The sequence below is a fragment of the Cervus elaphus genome, chromosome 20, assembly GCF_910594005.1.
Source record: "Cervus elaphus chromosome 20, mCerEla1.1, whole genome shotgun sequence".
In the NCBI taxonomy this organism is placed as follows: domain Eukaryota; kingdom Metazoa; phylum Chordata; class Mammalia; order Artiodactyla; family Cervidae; genus Cervus; species Cervus elaphus.
Window position 1 is genome coordinate 127,088,625 of NC_057834.1, and position 20,725 is coordinate 127,109,349.

General features: G+C 43.1%; 1 protein-coding gene and 2 non-coding genes across 6 annotated transcripts in view; 2 read left to right on the forward strand and 1 right to left on the reverse strand.

Moving 5' to 3' along the window:
* Window positions 1-296: 296 nt before the first annotated feature.
* Window positions 297-406, forward strand: LOC122678515. Its single transcript, XR_006336178.1, has one exon. It is a non-coding gene; the product is annotated as a U6 spliceosomal RNA (small nuclear RNA).
* Window positions 407-8,053: 7,647 nt separating this feature from the next.
* On the reverse strand, window positions 8,054-8,125 carry TRNAA-UGC. Its single transcript has one exon. It is a non-coding gene; the product is annotated as a tRNA-Ala (tRNA).
* A 7,578-nt stretch (window positions 8,126-15,703) lies between these two features.
* RHBDL2 (rhomboid like 2) overlaps window positions 15,704-20,725 on the forward strand; it is a 54,177-nt gene continuing 49,155 nt past the window's right edge. The window contains exons 1-2 of one of the 4 annotated variants that reach the window (XM_043875600.1): window positions 15,704-15,934; window positions 16,615-16,693. The gene's annotated coding sequence lies outside the window, so the exon portion shown is untranslated. The remainder of the gene's footprint in view (window positions 15,935-16,614; window positions 16,694-20,725) is intronic. The other 3 variants (XM_043875601.1, XM_043875602.1, XM_043875599.1) reach the window with 3 other exon arrangements.

Genomic DNA, 20,725 nt, shown 5'->3' on the forward strand with positions numbered 1-20,725 from the left:
CCAGAATGCTTTAGTCCATCTGATCTTGTGAGGATTTCATTCTTCTTGAAGTTTTTATGACACTTGGTTTTACAGAATCTGAACACCTTTGGAAACAAACATGATGCTGTGGCCTAGGCAAACAGGGCGGAACAGAAATAACACTTCTTAGTCCGCTTGTTGAACTCAATGGGGATGTGCAGGCTTAATATGAAGTGACATAGCCCTGCCACAGAAAGTGCTTCTCCAAGACAGACTAAATTTCAAGTTCACTTAGCTGACATGAAATCTGTGGAATTCAGGTAAACAGGTAGGTGTTGCTCACTTTGGCAGTATATATACTAAAATGGGAACAATACAGAGAAGATTAGCATGGCCTCAATGATACTCAATGATTTTTGTGCTCAATGATGACACAAAAATTCATGAAGTGCTCCATATTAAAAAAAAGTGAGGAAGATTGCATTAGTCAGAACAATCTAAATGTTCTGCAACCAAATGGACCTTAGTTCTTTACTTACTTCAAAATATTTAAGCAAATGATCTAAATGAGAAAATACTATAAAGCCTCTTCCAGAAAAAATTTATAAAGATCTTTTTAATTGACCTTGATTTATACTTGATTTTTTTCCCCCTTAAACACACAAGCACAGAGTCTCCTATAAGAAAGGATTATTAGCCTTAATTTGCTTGAGGACACTGAGAGGTTAATAGAGCTTCCCAGGTGGCATTAGTGGTAAAGAACCCACCTGCCAATGCAAGAGAGGTAAGAGATATGGGTTCAATCCTTGGGTTAGGTAGATCCCCTGGAGAAGTACATGGCAACCCACTCTAGTATTCTCGCCTGGAGAATCCTGTGGACAGGAGCCTGGCTGGCTATAGTCCATATGGTTGCAAAGAGTTGGACATGACTGAAGTGACTTAGCATGCACGCCCTCACTGAGATGTTGATAGACTTTGAATTTCTAAGTATCTTCCACTATATTCCATTTTGCATGTAACTTGCATCCTATCAGTCTAGTAAAAGTCTTTTTTGTTTTGTTTTAGTTTTTGATTCTTCAACCACAAACTTAAAGAACATGAAATGTAGAATAGATGGAATCCATTTCTGCTTATAGATAATCTGACAGAAAATGAGGACAGAGCCATCGTTTAAGGTGTAATCAAGACAGAACTTCAAGGAATCCTTGAACAATAGTAACTTGCCAAGAAAATTCAAGACACCTTCATTAACTCTCAATATTCTTTATTCTTTAGTCCCATTCAATTGTATGTACATATTATTTTCCAGATTATTATGTCATAGACTGAGGTGAGAGGGAAATATTTGTTTTCCAACAATATAGTCCAACAACTTTGGTAGCTAGGCTCCAAGATGGTACCCAATAATCCTCTCCTTTTGATACTTATTTATTTGTTATTTAAAAAATGTTACAACCAAAAGGTATTAAGAAGCCCAAGTGTCTGTCCATCAACTGATATATGGATAAAATATAGTAATTCTATACAAGGGAATATTTTTTCAGAAAAAAAATTTCCCAGTTTTATTGAGATCTGATTGACATGTAATACTGTGCAAGCTTAAGGGACATAACTTGATAATTTGGTATGCCTATATATTGCAAGGTCTTCCCTCATAGCTCTGTTGGTAAAGAATCTGCCTGCAATGCAGGAAACCTGGGTTTGATTCCTGGGTTGTGAAGATCCCCTGGAGAAGGAAATGGCAACCCACTCTAGTACTCTTGCCTAGATAATCCCACAGGCAGAGGAGCCTGGCAGGCTACAGTCCATGGGGTTACAAGAGTTGGACACGGCTTAACAACTAAACCACCACCGTATATTGCAAAATGATTGTCACAGTAATTTTGTTAATAATTTTGTTAATGATTTAGTTAACATCTCTTAAACTACATAATTACTTTTTGTGTATGTATGGGAGGTGGGAATATTTAAGATTTACTCTCAGTAACTTTCGTGGCCTTGTGATATTCATTCTCTTGTGTTCTTCCGCTCCACGTTTAATAAAGACTGACTTGTGAGATCTTTAGAGTTCTCCCAAAGTGATAGTATGAACCTACTGAGCGGAGGTCATAAAGTAGGTCTTCTGCTTTTTAGTCTCTTGGGTAACTTGCTTTTGAGGAACAAGTCACTATTTTATGAAGATTCTAAGTAACTCTGGGAGATACTCACATGGAAAGGAACTGGGACCTCTTACCAACAGCTGACACCAACTTTGCCACTTGGAAGCAGATCCCATAACCCCAGTCAAGCTTCCAGATGACTACAACTTTAGCTGACATCTCAAATGCAATCTCATGAAAGATTCTGAACTTCCCTGCCAAATTGCTCCTGCATTCCTGACCCACAGAAACTGCAAGATGTAATAGTTTATTGTTGTTTTACCCCATTAAATTTTGGGGTAATGTGTTATATAGCAATAGATAATTAATATAATCTCCATTTTCAAGAATAATGACAGAAACCCTCAGGAAAGCAAGGACCTCAGGCCGGCAACTATAAGGAACTGAACTCTGCCAACACGCAGTGAACTTCAGATGAGATTGTATTCCTTTTGGACACCTTGATTGTATCCCACTTCAACACTGTGAGATACTGAACAGATGACTCAGCTAACTTGTACCCAAACTCCTTACTCATGGAAACTGTGAGATAATAAATTTGTGTTGTTTTAAAAAAGAAGAGTAATGGTAATCAGGGGAGCCTAGCCGTAATGTGGTCTGTAACAGTATAACAAAATTGCTGTCTCCAGATTTATCCCTAAAGATGTATTAAACAACAGTACATTTATTTTTGTAAGTAAATTTGGGGAAAAAATATCCTATTTAGTCCACAAAACTACTCCAAGAAGGCATTGCTAGTTTTAGGGGATGAACTATTTAGCAGATATTATGAGAAATGTCACAGGAAAGAGGTCTGACAAGCTTGGGAAGTGCTAGGTGAAGCAAAGCTGAACAGACTTCTCTTTTGATACAGGACTTCTTAGAGCCTCATGATGCTGACATGCACTATGACTCTTCAAGGGAGGATTATAATATGAAACACTTCCTTTGCTTAATTAACCAAGGGACCCCTTTTTTGGGAATCATCTAATGAGACTAAAATTCACGGAATATACTTGGGACACTGGCCAAAGAGAAATGACCCATACTGTACAATTCCCTATTATCAATATTGTCATTCAGAACCTTCAGAGATAACTGTGTCTGCTTCGAGTATACAGAACAAATAGAAGTTTAAATTTTTTCTTGTATAGTCTATAATAGAAAATAATCTGAAAAAAAATAAAAAAAATTAAAAAAAAAGAAAATAATCTGAAAAAAAATGCATATAAAACCAAATCACTTTGCTGTAGAGTTGAAACAACATGGTAAATTAACAGTACTTCAATTTGTAAAGAAAGCTTTAAATTTTATAAAACTGTAAAATATGGCAATAGAAAAATGAAATCATAGAACTCTGCAAAGAAAATAGAGATATTATGAACAGCCTGGGCTTCTGTGGTGGCTCAGATGGTAAAGAATTTGCCTGCAATGGGGAGATCTGGGTTCAGCCTCTGGGTTGGGAAGATTCCTTGGAGAAGAGAATGGCTACCCACTCCAGTATTCTTGCGTGGAGAATTCCATGGACAGAGGAACCTGTAAAACGTCTTTTGCTGGGCAAAGACAGCTTCTTCAATAAATGGTGCTGGGAAAACTGGATAGCTACATGTAAAAGAATGAAATTAGAATACTTCCTAACACCATACACAAACATAAACTAAAAATGGATTAAAGACCTAAATGTAAGACCAGAAACTATAAAACTCTTAGAGGAAAACACAGGCAGGACACTTGATGACATAAATCAAAGCGAGATCCTCTATGACCCACCTCCTAGAGTAATGGAAATAAAAACAAAAGTAAATAAGTGGGACCTGATTAAACTTAAAAACTTCTGCACAACAAATGAAACCATAAGCAATGTGAAAAGACAACCCTCAGAATGGGAGAAAATAATAGCAAATGAAACAACCGACAAAGGATTAATTTCCAAAATATACAAGCAGCTCATACAACTCAATGCCAGAAAAACAAACAACCCAATCAAAAAGTGGGGAAAAGACCTAAACAGACATTTCTCCAAAGAAGACATACAGATGGCTAACAAACACATGAAAAGATGTTCAACATAGCTCATTATTAGAGAAATGCAAATCAAAACTACAATGAGATATCATTTCACACCAATCAGAACGGCCCTCATCAAAAAGTCTACAAACAATAAATGCTGGAGAGGGTGTGGAGAAAAGGGAACCCTCTTGTAGTGTTGGTGGGAATGTAAATTGATACAGCCACTATGGAAGACCATATGGAGATTCCTTAAAACCTAGAAATAAAACCACCATTTGACACAGCAATCCCACTCCTACGCATATACCCTGAGGAAACCAAAACTGAAAGAGACACATGTATCCCATTGTTCATTGCATTTACAATAGCTAGAACATGGAAGCAACCTAGATGTCCATTGACAGATGAATGAATAAAGAAGTTGTGGTACATATACACAATGTGATATTACTCAGCCATAAAAAGGAACACATTTGAGTCAGTTCTAATGAGGTGGATGAAGCTAGACCTTATTATACAGAGTGAAGTGAGTCAGAAAGAGAAAGAGAAAGATCATTTTCTAATGCATATATACAGAATCTAGAAAAATGGTACTGAAAAATGTATTACAAGGCAACAGTGGAGAAACAGATATAGAGAATAGACTTATGGACAGGGGGAGAGGGGATGAGAGGGTTAGATGTATGGAAAGAGTAACATGGAAACTTACATCACCATGTGTAATATAGACAGTCAACAGGAATTTGCTGTCTGGCTCAGGAGACTCAAACAGGGGCTCTGTGTCAACCTAGAGGGGTGGAATGGGGAGGGAAATGGAAGGAAGGTCCAAAAGGGAGGGGATATATGTATACCTATTGCTGATTCATGTTGAGGTTTGACAGAAAACAGCAAAATTCATAAAGCAATTATCCTTCAATAAAAAACAAATAAATTTAAAAAATGTCTTTTGCCCATTTGTCTGTTTGGTTGCTTTTCCTTTCATTCTCTTTGATGAAAAGCCATTCATTTTAAAGTGGCTAGATTTATCAATCTTCTCCTTAATAGTAAGCATTTATTTACATCTTTAAGAAATTCTTCTTAGCCAAAGTTCTTAAAGACACTTTGTTATATTTTCTTCCAAAAGTTTAGACTTTTTGCCTTATTTGTTTCAGTTCTTTGTATATTTGGAATTTAATTTAAAAATGCTTTTATTTTATTTGTTTGGCTACAGCAGGTTGTAGTTGCAGCATGTAGAATCTTTGGTTGCAGCTTGTGAATTCTTAGTTGCAGCATGTAGGATCTAGTTCTCTGACCAGAGATGGAACCTGGGTCCCCTGCAATGAGGGCATGGAGTCTTAGTCACTGGACCATGATGGAGGCCTTGAAAAAATGTTTTTAATATTTTCACTATTTATAGTAGTAAGCATTGGAAGGATTGATGTTGAAGCTGAAACTCCAATACTTTGGCCACCTGATGTGAAGAGCTGACTCATTTGAAAAGACCCTGATGCTGGGAAAGATCGAGGGCAGGAAGAGAAGGGGACAACAGAGGATGAGATGGTTTGATGGCATCACCGACTCAATGGATATAGGTTTGGGTGGACTCCGGGAGTTGGTGATGGACAGGGAGGCCTGGCGTGCTGCGGTTCATGGGGTTGCAAAGAGTCGGACACGACTGAGCGACTGAACTGAACTGAACTGAAGCTCCTAATGGTCTTTGAAGGTCCTTACCACTTAATATTCACACCCTTGAGTAGTTTCCTCCCTGAGGGAATCAGGGCTGATTTCTATGATGGTAGTAGTGATGATGTGTGACTTTGAGAGTAGATTATAAAAGGCATTGTGGCTTCAACCTCAGTACCTTGGGATGTTTGCTCTGCGGTAAATCAGCCAGCAGGTTGTGTGAACTCAATCAGCCCTGTGAAGAGGTCCACAAGGAAAGGAATGGAGGCCTCCTGCTAACAATGTGTACCAACCTGCCAGCAAGATGAGTGAGACACTTAAAGTGCATCCTCCAGCCCCAGTCAAGCCTTCAGATGACTGCAGCATCATTAGAGATTCTGAGGACCATTCAACAAGGCTGTTTCTGAGATTAAATGTAAGACATAATAACTGTTTGCTGTTAAAACTGAATCACTAAGTTTTGGGGAAATATATAGCAGTAGGTCATTAATACACTATTTAAATATATTATTTCTCTGTAAGTACTACTTTTGCTGCATGTCAAAAAATTTGACCTGTAATATTTTGGTTTCAAATATTTCCTTTAATTTACTTTTTAAATTGAAGTGTAGTTGATTTACAATGGTATGATCTATTTTCTAGTTTCCATGATGATTTCTTCCTTGACCATCAATCATTTGAAAATAAGTTTTTTAAATTTCCAGATTTTTAAATTTATCTTTTTGGTATTTTTCTTTCATATTTTATTATTCTGCTAAAATACACATAATGTGAAATTTGCCATTTGAAGCAATTTTAAATATATGATTCAGTGGTATTGGTTATATTCACCATGTTATAAAACTATCACCATAAAACTAAGATCATGGCATCCAGTCCCATCACTTCATGGCAAATAGAAGGGGAAAAAGTGGAAGCAGTGACAGATTTTCTTTTCTTAGTCTCCAAAATCACTGTGGATGGTGATTGCAGCCATGAAATTAAAAGATGCTTGCTCCTTGGAAGGAAACCTATGACAAACCTAAACAGACTATTAAAAAGCAGACATCACTTTGCCGACAAAGATCTGTCTAGTCAAAGCTATGGTTTTTCCAATAGTCATGTACAGATGTGAGAGTTGGACCGTAAAGAAGACTAAGCATCGAAGAATTGATGGTTTTGAATTGTGGTGCTGGAGAAGAGTGTTGAGAGTCCCTTGGACTGCAAGGAGATCAAATCAGTCAATCCTAAAGAAATCAACCCTGAATATTCATTAAAAGGGCTGATGCTGAAGGTAAAGCTCCAATACTTTGGCCACCTGATGCACAGAGCTGACTCATTAGAAAAGACTCTGATGCTGGGAAAGACTGAAGGCAACAGGAGGAGGTGGAGGCAAAGGATGAGATGGTTAGATAGCATCACTGACTCAATGGACATGAGTTTGAACAAACTCCAGGAGATAGTGGAGGACAGGGAAGCCTGGTGTGCTGCAGTCTATGGGGTTGCAGAGTTGGACATGACTTAGTGACTGAACAACAAAACATCAAGAACAAAGAGAAGACTTAAAAAGCAATGAGAATCCACTGGGTTGTACACTTAAAGATGGTTAAAATGGTAAATACTATGTTACGTATATATATATTTTTTATTTGTATAAACCTAACTTCTTTTTTTTTTTTTAATTTTTTATTAGTTGGAGGCTAATTACTTCACAACATTTCAGTGGGTTTTGTCATACATTGATATGAATCAGCCATAGATTTACACGTATTCCCCATCCCGATCCCCCCTCCCACCTCCCTCTCCACCCGATTCCTCTGGGTCTTCCCAGTGCACCAGGCCCGAGCACTTGTCTCATGCATCCCACCTGGGCTGGGGATCTGTTTCACCATAGATAGTATACATGCTGTTCTTTTGAAATATCCCACCCTCACATTCTCCCACATAGTTCAATAGTCTGTTACGTATATTTTATCAAAAAAAGTTTTGAGAAGCTTAACTAAGGTCAGCAGTTCTAAATCAAAACCTTCACCAATCTCTGTAACTTGCAGGCATGTGTGTGTGTGTATGTGTGTGAGCACGAGCATACTCAGTCAACTACGTCCAACTCCTTGTGACCCCATGGACTGTAGCCTGCCAGGGTCCTCTGCCAATGGAATTTTCCAGACAAGAGTACTGGAATGGGTTGTTATTTCCTACTCCAGAGGATCTTCCTGAGCCAAGAGATCAAACCTGTATCTTGTGCATCTTCTGCACTAGCAGGCAGATTCTTTATGACTGAGCCTCGTGGGAAGCCCAAAATATGGAGATGCCGGGGATTGAACCCGGGGCCTCATACATGCAAAGCATGCGCTCTACCACTGAGCTACATCCCCTGACTAGCTTTTAGTATGGTGAATTTCAATATGGTGAATATAGCCAGGGATCACGCTGCATATACCAGTCCTTCCAGTTACCCTACTGTTGGTTTTTCTGGCAGTCAAGAGTTCCTAAATTTCTCTAAGTGAAATTAAACAAAGGAAAATGCCCAGGATTTTCAGACTCTCTTGTTACTTGCCTAGACTTCCAGTCATTGCTATTTGCTTTTTCTTGGTTGTAGTTTTAATTCCCTCTAATTTATTGCAACATATTAAACATAATTAAATTATAGCTTATAGTTCAAAATAGCAGTATCTCAGTACTTTCCTGGTGGTCCAGGAGTTAAGAATCTGACTTGCAGTGCTGGGGACACAGGTTCAATCCCTGGTCTGGAAAGATCCCACATGGCACAGGTCCCCACCCACATCCCACTAATCCTGTGTATCACAGGTATTGAGCCTAAGCCCCAGATCCTGGGGGGCCGCAACCATTGAAGCCCAAGTGTCTAGAGTCCATGCTCTGCAACAAGAGAAACCACTGCAATGAGAGGCCCAGGCACCACAACGGAGAGTAGACCCCACTCACCGCAACTAGAGAAAGCCCATGTGCAGCAATGGAGACTCAATGCAGCCAAAAATTTTTTTAAAAATTTTAAAAAAATATATATTTCTGATCTTTATGGGTATGATCCTCTAGCTGGTTGTTTCTGCTTGTAGGGATTTGTTTCTTCGAGTAGTCAGAGACTTTTTAAAAAAATTGTGAGTCATGTTGAAACTTTGTGGGAAATATTTGAGGACTGAGTTTAATCATATTCTTCAAGAGGAAGTTTGGGTTTGCTTCTCCCAGCTGTCTCTCTGTCCTGCCAATCCAGAAACACTCTAAATTTTCATCTTGGAGTGTTCGGTTCATACAGATAAGGAGAGTATGTCCCTAGGTAAACACATATAAGTGGAGGCATGGGATAGAGAATTCTCAGGAGAGGCAGTTTTGTGTTTATTTTTCACTCTTCTCTGATCCGCGTGAGGATATGTCTTCAACCCCACTCCCACTCTCCCAGTTTTTGTTTTTAGTTTGCCCGCTGCCCACTGAGGATATTAGTGGCTTGGGTGCTGGAGAGGTGACTCAGCCTTGCCCTCTGACTTTATTTTCTGCTCTCTTTAGGCCCAGGATGGGCTTCCCTGTAGCTCAGCTGGTAAAGAATCCACCTTCAATGCAGGAGCTCCCGGTTTGATCCCTGGGTAGGGAAGATCCCCTGGAGAAGGGTAGGCTACCCACTCCAGTTTTCTTGGGTTTCCCTGGTGACTCAGATGGTAAAGAATCTACTTGTAATGTGGGAGACCTGGGTTCGATCCTTGGGTTGCAAAGATCCCATGGAGGAGGGCATGGCAACCCACTCTAGTATTCTGATCTGGAGAATTCACCACAGTCCATGGGGTCGCAAAGGGTCGGACAAGACTGAGTGACTTTCACTTTTACTTTTCCATACCTCCATGGTCCATGAAAACACAGATGCTGAGTCACTAAGAATCTGTATATGACATCGGTACAAATATGACTCTCACACTGGCTTACTCCTGTTTTCTCCTAGAGACTCCTCACATTCCAGTCTGGGTCAGTCATGCATTAAAAATATTTTCTTTTCATTTTATCTAGTTTCTTTTGTTTGTTTTTGCTTTTTTTTTTTTTTTTTGAAGTGGAAGTCCTCAGTCATGTCTGACCCTTTGCGACCCCATGGACTACATAATCCATGGAATCTTCCAGCTCAGAATACTGGAGTGGGTAGCTGTTCCCTTCCCCAGGGGATTTTCCCAACCCAGGGATTGAACTCAGGCCTCCCACATTGCAGGTGGATTCTTTACCAGCTCCACTGTATTAGATTTTCTGTACTTTTTCATAGATGAGTATCTTTTTAACAGTTTATTTGTCTTTTAGACATAGAATGCTAAAACCTATAAGGGAAGATCTCTTATTGGGAGACTTCTCTTTGCAGTTCATCTAACCTGTTTAGGCAAGAGCTCAGCATTCGGGAAACATGCTACTGGGAATCCGGAGGAATACGAGGAGTAGCTTGTTGCAGCCTGAATTATACCACTTTTTGTTAGAGCCTGACACCCTGGCCTTAGAGTTGTCCGGGTGTTCATGCTTCCTACCTCCAGTGACTCACCTGTACTTTTACCAATCGCTATGGATCGGACAAGGAGCTTGGTAGCCAGAAGCCAGAGAGACATGTCCTGACACCTGCTGGTGGCTGAGGGAGTCTTCACCTGGGAAAGGTGGGAACCTCATTTTTGGTGCCCAGTTTGAAAGTTCAACAAACATTCATTGTTTCCTACTTCGTGTCAGATTTGGGGCATAATTGCGTGGATACAAAGATGAAACAGTGAAGGTTACTGTTCTTGAAGAACTCATAATCCCAGGGCATACTTTTTAGCAGGGAGAGAGAGACACACACACCTAGGTATTGTAACTACATTGCGGTAGGTGTTATGGTGTGTGTGAGAAAATAGAACCTATGTGTGGGTCTCTGCAGCCAGTTCCTGGCTCAGCTGCTGAAACCCTTGTAGTTTCTTAATAGATAAGAGCATCTTTCTTTCTAATGGGGCAACTCTGAGTGGGCTCCTGGACGGGAGCTGGTCACCAGAAAGACCAAGCTATGGTTAGAAGCTTGGAATTTTCAGCCCTGCCTCCACCCCCACGTCTCCAGTGAGGGTAGAGGGCTTGGAAATGGGAGTAAATAATTGATCACGCCTATACAAGTAAGCCTCTGTAAAATGCCAAGAGCATGGGCTTCTGAGAGCTTCCATGCTGGTGAATGCAGCCAAATACTGGGAAGGTGTGTGCCCTAACTCCATGGAAACAGAGGCTCTTGCTCTTGGGATCCTCCCAGACCTCATCCTGTATGTCTTCACCTGTCTCTTCATCTGTATCCTTTATCATATAATTTTTTAACAGACTGGTAAATGTGTTTCTGAGTTCTGTGACCCACTGTAGCAAGTTAATCAAATCTGAGTAGAGGAATGCGGGAATGTCCAATTTGTAACCAAGTTGTTTAGAAGTTGTGGGTAACCTGTTATTTGGGACTGGCATCTGAAGTGGGGACTGTCTCATGGGACTGAGCCCTTCATCTGTGCCATGTAACACTCTCTTCAGGGCAATCATGTCAGAACAGAGTTCATTGTAGGACACCCAGCTGGGGTCATAGAGAATTGCTTAGTGGTCACACATTTGGTGACCAGAAGTGTCAGAAGTTGTGTGGCAAGTTCAGAGTGCCATAGAAAAGATTTGTTAACTCCGCATCTCTTCATAAGGAACTCTCTGTAGCTCCCAGGCTTACTTTTAGTTACAGCTATAAGCAGAGACAAAGTGGAGTCTCCCTTCCCCTATGGACATTTTTAGGAAAAGGAAACAAATTGACCCAGCCTGAGTCAAATGTCCTCTTTCTGAGGACACTGAAAAACCAATGCAACAAATTCTGGGTGCAGATTACATATACGATAGCCAAAGTTTTGAGGGATGAATGAGGAGGAGCTGGGCGTGGTGAGCTGGAAAGGTGCGTGGCCCTTGCCTTCCTATAGCACCCAAACCCAAATCAGTCCTACCATCCTACTACGTTCTTTGCCAGAGCAGCAAAGCCCAGTCCTAAACACTGGGCTGCCTGGGAATTCCCAGGCAAAAGATCTAGATCTCATGATGTTGGTGGGATGAGGAGGGATGGTTCTGGGTATGTTACTTTACAAAGAAGAAGCCTGGTTCACTGACCTCGAGGGGCCATGATCTTTATATACAATGGAATACTACTCAGCCATAAAAAGAATGAAATAATGGTGTTTGTAGCAACATGGATGGAGCTAGAGATTAACATACTGAGTGAAGTAAGTCAGAAAGAGAAAGACAAATACCGTATGATATCACTTATATGTGGAATATAAAGCATGACACAAATGAACTTCTTTGCAAAACAGAAACAGACTTGCAGACATAGAGAGCAGACTTGTGGTTGCCAAGGGGGAGGGGATGGGGGTGGAGGGATTGAGAGTTTGGGATTAGCAGATGCAAATTATTACATGCAGGATGGATAAAGAAGGCCCCACTGTATAACACAGGGATATTCAATATCTTCTGGTAAAACATGATGGAAAAGAATATGGAAAAGAATGTGTGTGTATATATATATAAGTATATATATATATAAGTATATATATATATATATAATCACTTTGATGTACAGCAGAAATTAACACAATCTGTAAATCAACTATACTTCAATAAAATACATTTTTAAAAAGGGAATGAGTATGATTTTGGTGAATTCACCACAGTGCAGGACCAGGCTCTGAATTTTGCAGGTTTAGAAACATGAGCTTGTCAATGTTTCAGAATCGACATGATTTGTAGGTACTGATCCATATGAATGGGGTTCAACAGCAACCAATACACAAATCCTAAACAAGAATTTTACAAAATGTATTTAAGGGCATATCAGTCTTCCCCAGATCTGCTTTTCAAATACCTTTTTGAACCCCAACTGAATGCTGAACCCTGTCCTGGGTGCTAGGGACACAGAGATCAATTAGATACAGGCTTTGCTCTCTGAGAGCTCCCTAATTTAAGTGTTTGTTGGGTGTGGGCAGACACCTTCCCTCTGTGAAATCACACAGCTTGAGAAACCAAGTCATAGTCAGGAAGCAGCTTGTTGAGGGTGAGACAAGAACAAGGGAGATTGGTTGGAGGCTGGACTGCACTGTGGTGTCTCTGACAGCCTGGGTCCCGCTTTACTTGGTGGGGAGAACTGGATCCTGGAGTTGAGTTGGCACAGCCACTGTTCCCGTGCAGTTCTGCAACCCAGCACTGCCACTGCTGGCCTCAGAGGCTCTTTGCACTTGTATGGCTGCCCATAGTCCCTTAAAGCAGGACCTTTTCTCTGTAGACGGTTCCCCTCTTATGGAAAATCTCCCCCCAGATCTGGGAGCTGAACAGTGTTGGTGGCATTCCCCAAGAGTCTCATCCATTTCCCACTGATCTTACCATCATGTCACTTAGGACAGCAGCTGCCCTGAGGGCCCCTCAGCCTTGCTTCCTTGTTAATCTGTGTTGTTCTTTTTATTTAAGGGCGCAGGCTCCGGAGTGCATGTGCTGAGTAGTTAACAGCACCCAGGCTTGGTATCTTTGTTTCCCGACCCCAGATCAAATGTACATCGCCTGCATTGGAAGGCAGATTCTTAACCCCTGGACCACCAGGGAAGTCTCCACGTATATGTGTTGTTCTGATTAGACTCTCCATACTCCTCTGTGAGCCTCTACATTACTTTGGTCGAGTTTCTCTCCTCCCAATAGTTTTTTCAAACATTTGACAATTCCCTTCAATCTTCCACCCAACCTTTATCCCTCTAACAGGTGACCGTGCCACCTACTTTAGTTAGGAAATAGGAGTGGGGTGCCACTCCATTAAGCTCCTGAGGAAAGGCTCAGCTATCCATCTTTAGTGCTTTGGGGCATCTTCCAGGGCCACCCCTCCTCACTTCAGCTTACTTGCTCTGTCCACTCCAATTTGCATCTGTTTTTCTGGCCTTTCTGCTCAACCCCTATAGTGGGGCCGTGTTCCCTTTCCAGCCAGTTCATGTGTTGAAGCCCCAAGCCCCCATGTGATGGTACTGGACATGGAGCCTCTGGGGGGTAATTAGGTCAGGAAGGTGGAGTCCTCATGATGAGATGAGAGCCCTTCTGCAAAGAGATGCCAGAGAGCTTGCTTCTCTCTGCTTTCCACCAGGTGAGGACCTAGAGAGAAGGTGACTGTCTGCAAACCAGGAAGAAGGCCCTCTCTAGATACTGATCTGCCAGCACCTTGATCTTGGACTTCCCGGCATCCAGAACTGAAAAATGAGCTTGTTTAAGCCAGCCAGACGGGAATTTGTTTTTAACTTCTGGCTGCACCCTGCGGCTTTTGGGACCTCAGTTCCCCAACCAAGTAGCCAATTCATTGGAAGGTGGAATCTTAACCACTGGACTGCCAGGTCCCTATAGTATGTTGTTACAGGAGCCCAAAGTGACTCAAACCCTTGGCGCTCACTTCTGGCCATTTCCTCTTTATTTATTCCCTCTTTATTTATTTGGCTGTGCCAGGTCTTAGTCACAGCATGCAAACTCTTAGTTGCGGTATGTGGGATCTAGTTCCCCGACCAGGGATCAAACCTGGGCTCCCTGCATTGGGAGTGTGGAGTCAGCCACTGGACCACCATGCAAGTCCCCTTTCCTCTTTCTTTCTCCTACCCTATGCTCTGCATGTCTCTTGGTATTTCCTAGGGTCCTGTCTTAGATTCCCTTTTCTCCTTTCTCTGGTTTCTCTCCCTGAGTGACCTCACTCACTCCCAGGGCTTCAGTTGCTATTTCTGTACCACTCCTAAATATCTTTTTTCCAGCTGTTTGGTTCCCCTGTGTGAGATAATAGGGGAACTATTACCTGGTCTCTGTCCCAGGTTCCTGGTTTAGAGAGAGCGCCTAAAAGTCTTGTAATTTCCCAAGTGATAAGAGCGCTGCCAGCATCTTTTTGTTCTAATATTTGGTTTTTGACTCTGTCCCTGACACAAGGCTCTTAAAACACTTGTAAAACTTCTCAGTCCAGATAAGAGCACAATGAACATCTTTTGTTTTAACGAGGTCACTCTGGGTGAGCTTCTGAATGGGAGTTGGTCACTAGAAAGACCAAGCCAGGCAGTGTTAGAAGATTGAAATTTTCTATCCTCTGACAGGACAGAGGGGCTGGACATGGAGTTAATAATTGATCATGCCTATGTGAGGAGGTCTCTATAAAATCCCAACATTAGGAGTTCAGGGAATTTCCATGTTGGTAAACACATCCACCTACGGTTAGGGTGTTGCATCCCAACTCCACGAGCACAGACACTCCTGTGCTTGGTAGTCATCCAGACCTCACCCTATAGATCTCAGGAAGGGAACACAGGAACCTCTGATGTGTAGCTAAGTTGGATGAAAGTTGTGGGTGACCTGGGGACCTACTTCTTGCAATTGGCTTCTGAAGTGGGCAGCAGTCTGAGCCCTTCACCTGTGGGATCCGACATTCACTTCAGGTAGATTGTGTCAGAACTGAGTTAAATTGGAGGACACCCAGCTGCTATTGCAGAATTGTTTGGGGTGGGTTAAATCCACACATCTGGTGTCACAGTGTTGGATGGTATTCCTATGTGAGTAAAGAAGAAACACAGAAGGGAAGACCGTTTTTTCCTTAGACCCCCCCTTTCCCCCACCATCCATTTTCTGTCTGGTTCTGTCTTGCTCTGGGTCTTGGGGCGCGGACCCCTGTGGGATGCATCAATAAGTTCTCTTGCTCTCCAGCATCTTTTTGAGAAGGAATCAGGAAATAAGAAGGGGGGAAAAGAAAGGGGTCCTCCGGCTGCGGTCTTTCTCCAGAGAGCTGCGAACGCAGAGCAAGAGACCCGGGAGGGTAGGACTAGGAAGAGGATTGGAGTTCAGGGCCGGGGCCAAGGAGAAAGAGCAAAGGGGCGGTCACAGGCTCCCTGGCTAAAGTCCAGACAGGCGGAGCGAGAGGGCTCTTTCATCCAGGGCCAGCCCAGGGCTGAGGTTGCCGAGCTGGCTGGCCCAGCCCAGGCCCTCTCCGGGCTGGGAGGGGATTTCCTCGGGATCCCTCCCCCGGGGGCTGGGCGAGCGGGAACCTGTGCGGAGGATTTTAATTTGAGGAGCGACCTAGGAGTGTCTGGCAGGGCGGGAACTTCAGGACACCTGAGGCAGCCCCTTGGGCTGGAAGGCAGGGAGCAGCCTGTCCTGCCTGGGTCGCACCTTGGCCTCCCCAGGTAAGCTGCGGGCGCTGGGAGCCATCGATCCGGTCCCTCCGTCGGGCGGGTGGAGTGGGGTGGGGGGGGAGCGCCCGAGGCCCAGGGCCGACCGAAGAGTTCTCCCTTGGCAGCCTCCTTCCGGAGGAGGCTTCAGGAGTGTCCGCTCCTGCTACTTTCATTTTAAAAGTTGGCAGCAGGTTGGGCCAGGAGTCAGGGGGCTCTGACTCACCCCTCTCCTCGATGGTAGGAGGACCAGGTAATGCCATTGCCCCTCTGAGCCTTGGTCAATCTCTCGCCTTCTTTCTCTTCCTTCATCCTGTTCTCCTCAGTAACCTGTCCCCAACTCCAGGCCCCCAGAGCTCTCCTCCCTCCAACTGAGCCAGATCCTAGTCCTCCCTAGAATTCTGCCCCAGGGGGCCACAGCCAGGGCCGGGCTGTCTCTGGCTGCTTCCTACCAGCAAGTCTCCGAGATTGTTTCCTCCTTCCTGCTATGGGTGTCTGAAGGATTCTGTGCACTCCTTAATATGTTACTTTTTATTCTTTATTCATGATTCTCCCCCGGGGGTGGGGTGCCGGGGGTGGGGTGGCGGGATGGGGTGGGGCATGGGTGACGTTATGGGTGGGACACACAGTTTCCCTCTGCCTGGGAATAAGAGGACTGAAATTTATTTCACAAATGTATGGTGATCATCTATAAGCAGGTGGCCAGCGTGACAGAGTGGAAACATTTTGGAGTCTTAGAGGCATTTGGATTGATATCCCCGCCTCTTCCTGAAGGTCAGTTTCCTTATCTCTAAATAGTGTTGTTATGAAGAGGACATGAGATGTTGTTGTTGTTGTCGGGACTCCATGGACATGAGATGATACATATCAAACACCGAGTCCAATGCTGGGCACACAGCAAGGCCTCCAGAAACACCTGTGCTTCTTTGACCGCTTCCTGCCATGACCCGCCCTAACTGCCGCCCTTCCCTCTTTATCTTGTAAAGATGTAGCAGACGCCTTTGGCCTTGAAGGCGCTTGAGCCGACCTGTAAACCCTGAGCTGGGAGTGAAGGGGCTGAATAGGGAAAACGCCGCCTGCCGTTTGAGGTTAGAACAGCATCAGGGCTGGGACCTCTAGCTGGAAGGAAAGGAAGGCTCTCCCGCTGTGTTTCTGAAATTGTATATTTAGTGATGGGAACTGTCAGTTCCTATGACCCACTCCGCCTGGCCTCAGGTTACACCTTTTTAAATGGGTAATCTCATTTAATCATAACCCTATTATATTATCCTCAGCCCCATTTTACAGTTGAGAACATGAAGATACAAACAGACAAAGGGATTTGCCTAAGGTCACATGGCTAATAATAAGTAGTGGATCCAGAATTCAAATCTAGGTCAGACTCTGGATTTCTTGCATTTTGTTCAAATCCTTATTGTCCTTCAAGTTTCTGTGTATCAGAAAGAACAAAAGGCCATCAGCCTTCCCCCAGCTTCCTCGACACTGGCTTCTCACTTGCTATACATCAGTTTATCTCCTGCTCTGGGCTGCTTCATCCAATTGGGAAGAGCATAGTCCTCCCCTGATTCATTCATTCAGTCACTCATTCACACTTCATTCATTCATTCATGTGCTCTGTTGGTCCTATGTATATGTTCACAGCTTATAGTGAGCACCCTGTATGTTTCTGATACAGAAATGTTCAAGGAATCTTTTGTGAGTAAGTTAATTCAAACAATCGGATTTGTTCTGTGGGTTCCATAATAGGGATTCAAAGATGAATAAAATAGGTCTTCCCTGGCGACTCAGTGGTAAAGAATCCTGCCAATGCAGGATACACAGGTTTGATTCCCTGATCTGGGAAGATCCCACATGCCGTGGAGCAACTAGGTCCATTCACCACAATTATTGAGCCTATGCTCTAGAGCCCGGGAGCTGCAACTACTGAAGCCCACTCACCCTAAATCCCATGATTTACAAGAGAAGCCACCGCAATGAGAAGCCTGCACACAACAACTAGAGAATAGCCCACACAGCAACAAAGACCCAGCACAGCCAAACATAAATAAATAACTTTAAAAAGATGAATAAAACAGAAGTTCTATCTTCAGGGCTTTCAGAGCCTTGTGGAGGAGACAGTGATAATACAAAGAAGACAGTGGTACCCTAAGGGGCATTTAATTCTTCCCTGTCTGCTTTATTCATTACTGTATCCCTTGCTTAGCACAATGGCAAGTGCATAGTAGAGGCTTAATAAGGCTTTGCAGAGGAAATGTTAGGACAGAGTCTTGGAGGGGGTGTTAGGACTTGGCCAGGAGAACAAATTGGGGAGGGAAGATGTTCTAGCAGAGAGAGATGCTCATGAAAAGGCCTAGTGGAGGGTGGGAGCTAGAATTGCTAGGCTCTCAGTAAGACCAAAACTAGCAGTTACCAGTGGGGAGAGAGAAAGGGATCGGGCAAGATAGGAGTAGGAGACTGAGAGGTTCAGGCTACTATGTGTAAAATAAACAAGCTACAAGGATATATTATATAGCACAAGGAATATAGCCAATATTTTATAACAGCTTTAAATGGAGTATAACCTATAAAAATTCTGAATTACTATGTTGTACACCTGAAACTAACATATTATCACAAGTCAACTATACCTCAATAAAAAATTAATTAGAGGTAACAAGGAAGAAAAGAATGAAGGTGGATTCTCTTACAGACAGAAGATTATTCTGTTTGGCTGATTGATTTGACAGTGAGGACTGGTTTTGACAATTGGATTATATGGCAGACATTTTCCATAAATTGAGCAAGCTAAATCTGTAGCTCCAAGGTTTGGAGGAAGATATATCTAAAGCATGTCTCTAATAAAGACTATGCCAGAAAGTTCTATCTTGCAACTGATTTTAATTTGTGAGAAATAATTTATTGTTGACTTAAAAATGTATGAGAGTAACATAGCTTATCCAAAATTCTTATGGGGCTTCATGAGTAAGACTGTGAACACTACAGGTGTATGGCACACACAACATCATTGGCCAGGGATATTACAGTCAGGACTGATCAGGTGAGGTGAAGTGACTTGTCCGGAGATAAGCAGGAGGCAGAACTGTAGCAAGGACCAGGGTTTTCTAGGTGTGGCAATTCAGTGTTCTTTCCAAATCTCCTCCTTCTTCCTTCTTCTACTCACTTGGTGGTTTATTCAGCAAACAGTAAGCATCATTAGATGGGATAAAAAGGAAAACGTCCTACTTTCCTGGAGCTTATATTCTAGTAGAAAGAGACAGACAACAGATAAACAAACCAGATTTTTATTTTTACTTATTTATTTGACTGCATCAAATCTTAGGCAGTGAAAGGAGAAGAGAATGGCAGAGGATGAGATGGTTAGATAGCATTACCGACTCAACAGACATGAATTTGAGCAAACGCCAGGAAACAGTGAAGGACAGGGAAGCCTGGCTTGTATGCTCCAGTTTACGGGGTTGCAAAGAGCTGGACACACACAGTGATTGAAAACGACAACAACATTGAGTCTTAGTTGTCATACCAGAGATCTTCTTTGTTCCGTGTGGGACCATTATTGATTGTGGCTGTGGGCTTCAGTTTGTCGCAGCACGTGGGCTCCCAAGCTCTGGCTCAGTAGCTGCTTAGTTGCCCCATGGCATGTGGAATCTTCCCTCATAGCTCAGTCAGTAAAGAATCTGCCTGCAATGCAGTAGACCCGTGTTTGATTCCTGGGTTGGGAAGATCCCCTGGAGAAGGAAATGGCAATCCATTCTAGTATTCTTGCCTGGAAAATCCCATGGACAGAGGAGCCTGGCGGGCTACAGTCCATGGGGTTGCAAGAGTTGGACAAGACTTAGCGACTAAACCAACCAACCAACGAATGTGGAATCTTAGTTCCTTGACCAGGGATTGAACCCATGTACCCTGCATTGGAAGGTAGATTATTAACCACTAGACCACCAGGGAAATCCCCAAGCCAGATATTTTTAGATAGTTAAGTGCTGAAAGTGAGTTAGAAGGGGGATGTGATAGAGTATATGGGGTGGGCAGAGGTTGGGCTGCCACTACAGAGAGGCCAGAAAAAGAGCTAGCCTTGAGTGTATGTGCTGGGGTGTGGGGGGTGGGGTTTGGGGGGTGGGGAGGAGAAAGGGTTAGGTAGCGGGAACAGCAAGTGCAAAGACCCTGAGACAGGAGAGAGCTTGGTGTGTGCTTGAGACAGAAAGAAGCCCTTCTGGTTGCAGCACAGAGATGTTGGGAGAGTAGTAGAAGGTTAAAAGAAGGCTGGAGCTAGGTGTTGCAGGATTTATCAGCCATGCCAAGGATCCTGTATTTACCTTGAAGACAATGGGAAACCCTGAAGAATTTTATTTATTTATATATTTATTTATTATTTTATTTATTTATGTATTGGCTGTGCTGGGTCTTTGTTGCTGTGTGTGGGCTTTCTTTAGTTGCAGTGAGCAGGGGCTACTCTCTAGTTGCTTTGTGGGGACTTCTCATTGAGGTGGCTTCTCTTGTTGCAGAGCATGGACTCTAGCGCGTGGGCTTCGGTAGTAGCCACACATGGGCTCAGTAGTTGTGACGCATAGGCCCATTTGTTCCAGGGCATGTGAGATCCTCCCAGACCAAGGATTGAACAGGGTTCCCTGAATTGCAAAGTGGACTGCCAACCACTAAACCACCAGGAAAGCCCCCCACTGAAGGATTTTTAAGCAAACAGTTGGTGTACTCTGACATGATTGTGTTTTGTTTTGGAAGGGGGTCAGGAATGGAAACAGATGGCGATTAACTGAGAGGCTCTTTCAGGTAAGATAGCTGCCGTCCACT